At 44.4% G+C, this 9006-nt stretch overlaps 1 pseudogene; it reads left to right on the forward strand.

Annotated features, from left to right (window-relative positions):
* Positions 1-448: 448 nt before the first annotated feature.
* On the forward strand, positions 449-6076 carry LOC110324085 (annotated as a pseudogene).
* Positions 6077-9006: the final 2930 nt, after the last annotated feature.

A 9006-nucleotide genomic window follows, 5' to 3' on the forward strand; every position in this document is an offset into this window, starting at 1 on the left:
TAAGGTGGTCATAACTCAACTGACCTCCTAGTGGTAACATTAATACATAGACACCCTGAGGGCCTCAGGAGTGGCAACTATTATCACTGTACATTTGAAGAGGCTGCAAATCCTGTGATTTCTCTCTTAGGTTTTCCACAAGGCCACCCTGGACGTGAATGAAGCTGGCACAGAGGCTGCAGCAGTCACCGGTTCCTTTGCCTCATTTCATTCTGCTCCGCTCCATCACCTTAACTTCAACCGGCCATTCTTGTTGATGATATATTCCAGCAGCACCAAGGATATCCTCTTCATGGGGAAGGTGGTCAACCCCACAGCACAGCACATCTCAGACTAGCTGGTCTGTTACCAGCAGGAGAATGTGACTGGGGAGGGCTGGGTATGAATAACTGCATCCACGACTTGGGGTGGGAAAGGGCCTCTGACACTGAGAGCGATACAGGAGGGCATGGGACTCGATGGGCTTGAAAGTGGGAGAGACGCTCCTAGGGTGTCACACTGATTTTAAAAAACTGATATCTCTGAGACCCTAGTATGTGTGTGGTGCTTCATATGTAGTGGACACTTGAAGACATGTCTTTTGCTGCTAGAATATATCATCAACAAGAACAGCCGGTTGAAGTTAAGGTAATGGAGCGGAGCAGAATGAAATGAGCCTGCCAGAGTGGTGTGTGAATGGGTGAGATCCTGGTGTGATTATGGAGAGGGTGAACACACCTCCCCCTCAAGTCAACAAGGAGCGAGTCAGTGGGAGATTGCTGTCTCCTTATGCTGATGGTCTGCTCATTCCTCTCTAAGATACTCGGTGGCTCCCTATTGTATACAAGGAAATTCAAAGTCCTCTACTAATAGTCAAGGCTTCTCTCCTCTAATGCCCAGTCTCACCAGTCAGTCCTATGTTATGTGATATTTTAAGCACCGGCCTCTTTCATTGCCCATTGTTAAGCACCAGCCTCTTTCTGGCCAGCTCTTTTCTAAGAGCCCACATGCTACAAAGGTTATCCACAAACACCTCTGCCTCCACCTCCTCCAGCCAGACTGCTATCCTGTCATCATGCATGGCTAGCCTGAGGGTCACTCTGTCCCCATCTCACTCTAGTTGCTTATCAGATGGGACATCTTAGAGGCAGAGCCTCGATTACCCCAGAATTCCCAAAGATCCACTGGCCTCAGGTAACCTGTATGGCACAGGCCCAGACAGTGAAAAAAAAAATATGAACAAATCGAAGCTTACAGAGTGACGTTTGCATCACTGTCCTTTGGCCTAAGACTGGACAAATACTGAGCTCGATTGCTCAGGTTTCAAAATACCCTTTGCTTTGGAGCCTTGGGAAAAAAATATCAAGTATATCAAAGTCTCCATGAAAGAGAGTCTAGAAAGCTACTGCTCCTTGTTACACTCTGGAGGCTCAAAGCCTGAACTCTGGCCATGGTGATGCATGCTTGTAATTCTATCACTAGGGAGGTAGAGACAGGAGGATCACTGGGACTCATTGGTCAGCCAGTCTAGCTTATTTGGTGAGCTCCTAGCCAGTGAGAAACTCTTTCTCAGAAGAGTAGAGTAGATGGTAACTGAAGATGTCCTCTGGCTGCACACATACACAAGTACATGCAACAAGCACACATAGCATGTGCACAATCCAAGCAGCCACACTCAAGCACACACACACACACACACACACACACACACACACACGGGAGGGGGTAGGGATAGAGGGTGGAGGTAGGGTGGAAATAGCAGCTGTGTTGGATTAAAGAATCACCCTGGCCCAGTGTGACCTTTTTAAAATCTCATTACATCTGTAGTAAGGACCCTATTAGCAAATGAGGCTACCTGATGCCCTTGGGGGATTGATAAGTAAGCACTTGACCTAGAAGAGGGAATCACTCTGCCTTGATATCAAAGAGAAAGACAGGGAAGTGCCCTGAAGCTACGCAGGTGCTCACTTGGCTGGTATATATCTTGATCACTTCTTCATCATACCTGACCCATATTGGGATTTGCCAGCTCTACCTTCTGCAAGCAACTATGAGTCCCTGGCATGGGGCCTTGGAAATGTCACAAGGCCTGAGCTAGCACTCTGTACCAGGTCTTGGAAACCTTCTACAATGTTGGGAAGATTGGGTGAGTGAGCCCTGGTTTCTAGAGAAAAAAGACAATCCCACAAGGCCCACGGAAGTCCTAGGTGCAACTCCATTCTAAGCAAAGAGCACAGCTATCCAGACACCGGGTCATAATCTGACGCCTAATCTAGAACATTCTCTTCTGCCTTCTGGGCCTCATTTGGGTGCTTAAGACATACCCAGTAGACACAATGACCCCCTTGTTTCTGCCACTGCAAGACTTTCTCATTGTAGCCATTCTCAGACTGATGGGATTGTTATCTGGCAAGCACAAAGACCCAAGGGAAGTGGTTCAAAGCTCTTTGTCCTGGGTCCATGAGAAACTGACTGCAGAGAGTGAAGGAGTTGAATCTGGAAAGAGATGGTGTTCTGCTGCACCCTCCTCTGTAATGTCAGTCTGCAGTAGCCTGGCACTCCTATTTCCTGGAGTGCCCACAAAGTGGTGACTGAAGTGGGTTTGGAAAGCAGTGACTGGGTAACCTGATGAGGGCCTCTGTCCTGGGCCGCTTTACTTGAAACTGACTTGCTGTCTGGAAGCCTTCTATGACAAGACAATGCAGGCTGGGGTTGTGGTCTGGGCCAGCAGGCCCTTCTTCAATGACAGGGTTCTAGGAGAGAGGAGCTAGGAGTTCAGAAGGTAGAAGACATGAAATAAAGTTTTGGATCGGTCTTGTACAAGCTCTGTCCTACGTCAAGCAAGCTTATATACAGGGGAGAAAGGGTTCAGAGCCAGTAGAAAATATCAGCCAAAGGAACTAGAACATTGGAGAGCTAATCACATAACATCGCACAAGGGAACGCAGGCTAGCGTATGAACAGTACAGACCTTGAAACTTATAATTCCAGTTTCTTCAGGGGAAAAAGCCAAGTCCACCTTAACTCTTTTCAGGCCCCAGTCTCAGGCTGACCTTGACAAGTCCACACTTGAGCAAGGACTCGGAATTCGGTTACTCTTGTCCTTCCATTGGGGCCTCTGAGTGTTTTTATCTTGGCTCTACACTTGAAACTTCCAGGCCTGGGGTCCTGTTATTTGCAGAAGGGGGATGTCTCAAGATGGGGAGAAGGGGAGAGAGAGAGAGAGAGAGAGAGAGAGAGAGAGAGAGAGAGAGAGAGAGAGAGAGANAGAGAGAGAGAGAGAGAGAGAGAGAGAGAGAGAGAGAGAGAGAGAGAGAGAGAGATCCCACCTTTAGAGATAGGCAGTAAGTGGGGAAGCTTAGGCTGTTGCAATTATTTGGAGTCTGATCTGTGACAGACAGACCCTAGTCAACTCCTTAAAGCTTAGAAAGAATAAAAATAAAAAAGTTTGCAAAAGAAATAAAAATATTAGATATATTAGTGTTGCCATTGTTTGTAATCTTCACTGAAATCCTAAAGCGAATAAATAAAAAATAAAAAATAAAATAAAATAAAACCCACTGGAGCAATAGGGACACCAACCCACTCACAAAACTTTCCACCCCAAATTTTCCTGTATACAAGAAATGCAGGCACAGGGGAGGGAGCAGACACCGAGACAATGGCCAACCAATACCCAGTCCAACTTGAGACCCACCCCATGGGCAAGCACCAATCTGTGACACTATTAATGATACTCTGTTATGCTTGCAGACAGGAGTCCTTACATGGCTGTCTTCTGACAGTCTCTACCCAGCAGCTGATTCAGACAGATGCAGAGATCCATAGCCACACAGTGGATGGAGCTGTGGGGAGTCTTGTGGAAGAGTTGGGGGAAGGGTTGCTGGTACTGATGGGGATAAGAACTCCACAGGAAGTCCAACAAAGTCAACAAATCTGGACCTTTGGGGCTCTCATAGGCTGAACAGCAACCAAAGAACATACATGGGCTGGACCAAGGCAACCCTCTCTGAACATGTATAGCAGATGTGCAGCTTGGTCTTCATGAGGGTCTTGAACAATTGGAGTAGGGTAGGTATCCCAAAAGCTGTTGTCTGTGTGTGGGATATATTCTACTAGCTGAGATGGCCTTAGTGGTCAAGGATGCTCCTAGCCTCGCAGAGACTTGATGTGCCAGTGTCTGGGGATACCCAGGGGAAGCTTCCACCATCTCAGAGAAGAGGAGGAGTGGGAGTGGGAGGATTGTGGGAGAGGGTAACTGAGAGGGGGCAGTGATCAGGATGTAAAGTGAATAAATAAAAATAAAATAAATAAAACTTTAAACCATAAATGCAGACCACAGAAAGGCTTGGAACTTTATTTTCATCCTTTTGTAGCTCACCATCAAAGAATACTATAGTTTCTTGTATGACTCAGTTTATCCAAACAGTTAAGGCTTAACAAAGTGAACAAAGACAGAGCAACGAAATCTGCATCTTCAAGACAGTTGCTATGAACCTAAATAGACCTTAGGAGTTCACCAATCTATTTATCAAATATATCCTGTTGCTCCTTATCTAAAAATTTCTGCAAGCTTGGTATTGAGCAGTTAGTAGAGACATAACTAGTCAGACATACAACTCTAAAGCAGTTTCTGTTAACCTGACTAACCTTTATACCCTTAGAAACTTATCATTAAACAAAAATGCACCCTTACCCAAAACATTCTGGAAACAACTGTTGCCTCGTTTATCTAGAAAGGAGATACAGTGATAAGCAGAGGGCTCAAAGGGACTTAAGTTTTGTGAGTGATGCTTCAGTTGGTTTATACCATGCAGTTTTCTTAATGAATATGGTGGTTAAGTACTCTTTAAAAAAACAAACAAACAAACAAACAAACACACCAAAAACCACCTCAGTAAAGATGGTTGCCAACCACTTGATTGCTTTCATCCTGATGCCAAGATGGAGGCAGGCCACATGGTTGCTATTTAAAAGCAACTATTTACCTAAACAAGAGTTGAATCACATATAACATTTTGTAGCAAATTAAGATTAACTGTGTGTGTACCTTTTTTAACTATCAACATTTTGTTACAGATTTTTTTTAACCATACCCCCAACTTTCTAAATCCCAAGACAGAGTTTACAGAATAGTTTTAAGAGAAGTTTTTGAGAGCAGAGAACAAAGGAATCACAAAGATAAAAGGTGTGGGAAGTGGGTGTGACCAAGCCCTGTGATCCCTGTTTTCCAAGAACCTGAGCCTGTGGACTTGTAAGATCCTGTGCTGCCCACCTGATGAGTCACTGGCCTATCACTATGCACCCTGCCTGCATGCACGACTCATGTTCAGAGTGTGCTGAATACTGATTGGATCCAGGAGAGGGGGGAGGGATAAGAGGCAGAGGACTGATGAAAAACAAAAACAGGATGAGCTGGAGATAAAGAGAAAGTTGATGGAGAAAACTTCTTTGGCATTTGTGTCATTTTTTTCTGTATGACTGCACCATTCGTGTTCGTGATGCACGGAATGGACTGCTGCTCTGAACCCTGGAGGGCCACAGCAAGACTGTTCTGGGCATGATGGTGGTAAATGACCTTGTGTTCAGTGGCTCCAGTGACCAGTCGTTGCATGCTCACAACATTCATACTGGTGAGCTTGTACGCATCTATAAAGGCCACAACCATGCAGTGACTGTGGTGAATATTCTGGGGAAAGTGATGCTGACTGCTTGCCTGGACAAGTTTGTTCATGTCTATGAGTTACAGGCCCATGATCGACTGCAAGTTTATGGAGGGCACAAAGACATGATTATGTGTATGACCATCCATGAGAGTGTGATTTACACTGGTTGTTATGATGGCATCATCCAGGCTGTGAGGCTGAATCTGATGTAGAATTACTGCTGTTGGTGGTATGGCTGCACTCTGATATTTGGTGTTGTGGATCACTTGAAACAACACTTGCTGACTGACCATACCAATCCCAACTTCCAGATGCTCAAGTGTCGCTGGAGGAACTGCGATACCTTTTTCACAGCCAGGAAAGGATCCAAGCAGGATGTTGCAGGACATATTGAATGCCATGCTGAAGATGACAGCAAAATAGATTCATGAAGTTTTTTGCCTCCCATGTTGTGAAGTACTTAGTGAAGAATTCTCCCATGGACCTTTCACTGTCCTTCTCCGGGCCCCTATCTGTCCTCCAGCAAAGTTGGGAGGGAGAAAATGGTTCACAGCCAGAGCCACCACTAGCAAAATAGTGTTAGCAGTCTGAGGATAGGTTGGTCACACATAACGCAGGTCCACTCTAGAGCATGTAAGTGATATTTAAGCAGTTTCTAAGGAACCTACTCTTCTGCAATAAATGACATAACAGTGTTTTATGCTACTAGATTGTAGGTGTTTATTAAAGATGCAGATTTTAATTAGTTAAAAAAAGAAGAAAAGGATATCCCCCTTTTTGTTTAATTAACTTGGCTATGGGATCACATCTGTCTTATGTTGCCCTCAACCATGTTACATCCTTACCCGTCATTGGTGTGGTGAACTCATTTTCACCAACCTGTCTTAGGTTGGTATGCACATGTGAGAGTCTTACCCATCATGGATTAATAATCCATTATACTGAGCCAAACATGGGGTAAGCTACCTGACTCTATAGCCACCATAGCTTGAGTCAGCAGTCATTGGTCGGCCTGTGCCCGCCTGTGCATGCATACCATCTACCACAACATCTCCAATCACCGCTGTAACGCTAGTGGCTGTATTTCCAAAATCTCTCCTATTCCTTAGGAGCACTGACAACTGACCCTTCTGCACCTCCAGAGGCCAGGGTATGGCTGTGGGTATTCTGGTCATCATCGCCGGGGTGGTGGTGGTGGTGTCTAGTAGCATTCCAACATTGAGACAAAAAGCATGTGCTATTAGAGCATTCTAATTCAAAAGAACTAGTCCTATTACCAACTAAAAAGAAAAAGGGAAGTACCATACATAAAGAAGTAAGTTTACAATTACATTCCACAGAAAAGCACAGACTCCCCTTCAAGGATACATTAAACAAGGCATTGCACAGAATCTGGGATAAACACCAGCATCAACACTCAGGGGAACCGGTAGGGGAAGGGCCTTCACTATCCCCCATAACTCTCTCTCCTGAGCCATCACCGTACTTATCGGTAGGTTTCTTTCTCCACGGTCATGTCAAGTGTTCTGGCACCCAAAGGGCACACAGATTTAGCAACATGTGGAGAGCAATGACAATCCACAGCACAATGGCCATCAAAATCCAAATTTAAAAAATTAANAATAAAANGAATAAGATTTAATTTATCTTTGGGGGACTTAAATTGTACTCCCATTCCCCCTTTTTGTTTAATTAAAGCATATTTTAAAGTTGCATTTGCTCTTTCCACAATGCNTTNGCCNTGGGGATTGTAGGGCAGGCCATGAACCAAATGTATTCCCAAAGCTTGACAAAAGTGTAAAAATTTTTGCGATGTATAGGCAGGTCCATTATTGGTTTTAATTTGTCTTGGCATACCCCATGCAGCAAAGATATGAAGGCAATGAGCAATAACATGTTGCGCCTTTTTCCCTGCATGAGCAGTGGCAAAAATGACACCTGAGCAGGTATCCACTGATACATGGACATACTTTAAAGATCCAAATGCAGAAATATGGGTAATGTCCATCTGCCAGATTGCTAATGGTTTAAGTCCTCTGGGATTTACCCCTATGCTCTTTTGAGGCAACAGGGAAACACAATGGGCACATTTCAATACCACTTCGTGAGCTTGTTCTCGTGTGATGTTAAATTTTCTTCTCAGGGTTTCTGCATTAACATGAAAGTTTGTGTGGAACTCCTGGGCAAGCTGAAAAGGGGAGGCAGACAAAAAGGCAAACACTGTACATGTGTACGTATCTGCAATAGCATTGCCTTCTGTCAATGGCCCAGGGAATCCAGTATGGGCTCTGATATGAATAATACAAAAAGGATTTTTTTCTACCCCATATACATTTTTTGTAAGGATGACAAAAGGTCAAAAACAGTGGATGTTGCCTTAATTAACCCTACATTTTCCAATCGTTGAACTGCTTGGACCACATACTGGCTATCCGAAATCAAATTAAAGGCCTCTTCAATTTCTAGGAACACTTGTCGACTGTGTTTCCCCTCATTTCCCTCATCCCTTGTATAAGGAGGAGGTGAGGGTAAGGGAGGCACTGAGGGCTCAGGCGGTCTTCCTCACTTAAAGCTCAACTTAGATATTATGCTAGCTACTTCATCTCCACTATCTGAAGATTCCTCTGTACTCTCATCAGTACTGTCCTGTCTTTTAGCCTCCTTTCGTTTCTGCTGATCACTATATTGAGACATAACCTCCTTTACTTCCTCTAATGCTTCTACCCCTTTTTCTATCTCAGCAGTATACTTTCCACTTTTGTCTGTCAGGCAAAATTTGACTAAATTCCAAATGGCTAGCATGCCTGACGGTAATAGGGTACTCAAATCCACTGCCTGCAAGTCTCAACCTAGTCATTCCCAATATTAGGGATTCACATAGCCCTCTTATAGAAACCAGGGTGCCTCTTTAATTATTGTTTCCAAGAATTTGTCTAGAGTTTCATTTTTTAATTTAACTCCACTTAGCTTGAGAAGCCACACTAATGCGGTTTTTACTTTCACCTTTGAAGCAGCGGATCCCATGGCTTCATATCTGAGTTTTTCTGTTCCTTTTGGAGGCTAGACTTTCCTAACTCCGTGCCTACACCGGGAACCTAACTTCATCTCTACACTGGGAGCCTAACTTTGTCCCTCTACTGAGAGCCTAACTTCATCCCTCTACCGGGAGCCTAACTTTGTCCCTCTACTGGGGAGCCTCTTCCTAGTGCTAGATTAATTCTTACTTACCACGGAACTCCCCCATAGCTCCTTTTTCTTGTTCCAGCTCTTGCACGAGTTCTGAAGTTTCTGCCTTTTCTTTTTCTAACTTCTTCCTCTTCTTTCTCCTTAGCCAACCAAACAGCTTCTAATTCAGCTTGTC

The sequence above is a fragment of the Mus pahari genome, chromosome 7, assembly GCF_900095145.1.
Source record: "Mus pahari chromosome 7, PAHARI_EIJ_v1.1, whole genome shotgun sequence".
Classification (NCBI taxonomy): domain Eukaryota; kingdom Metazoa; phylum Chordata; class Mammalia; order Rodentia; family Muridae; genus Mus; species Mus pahari.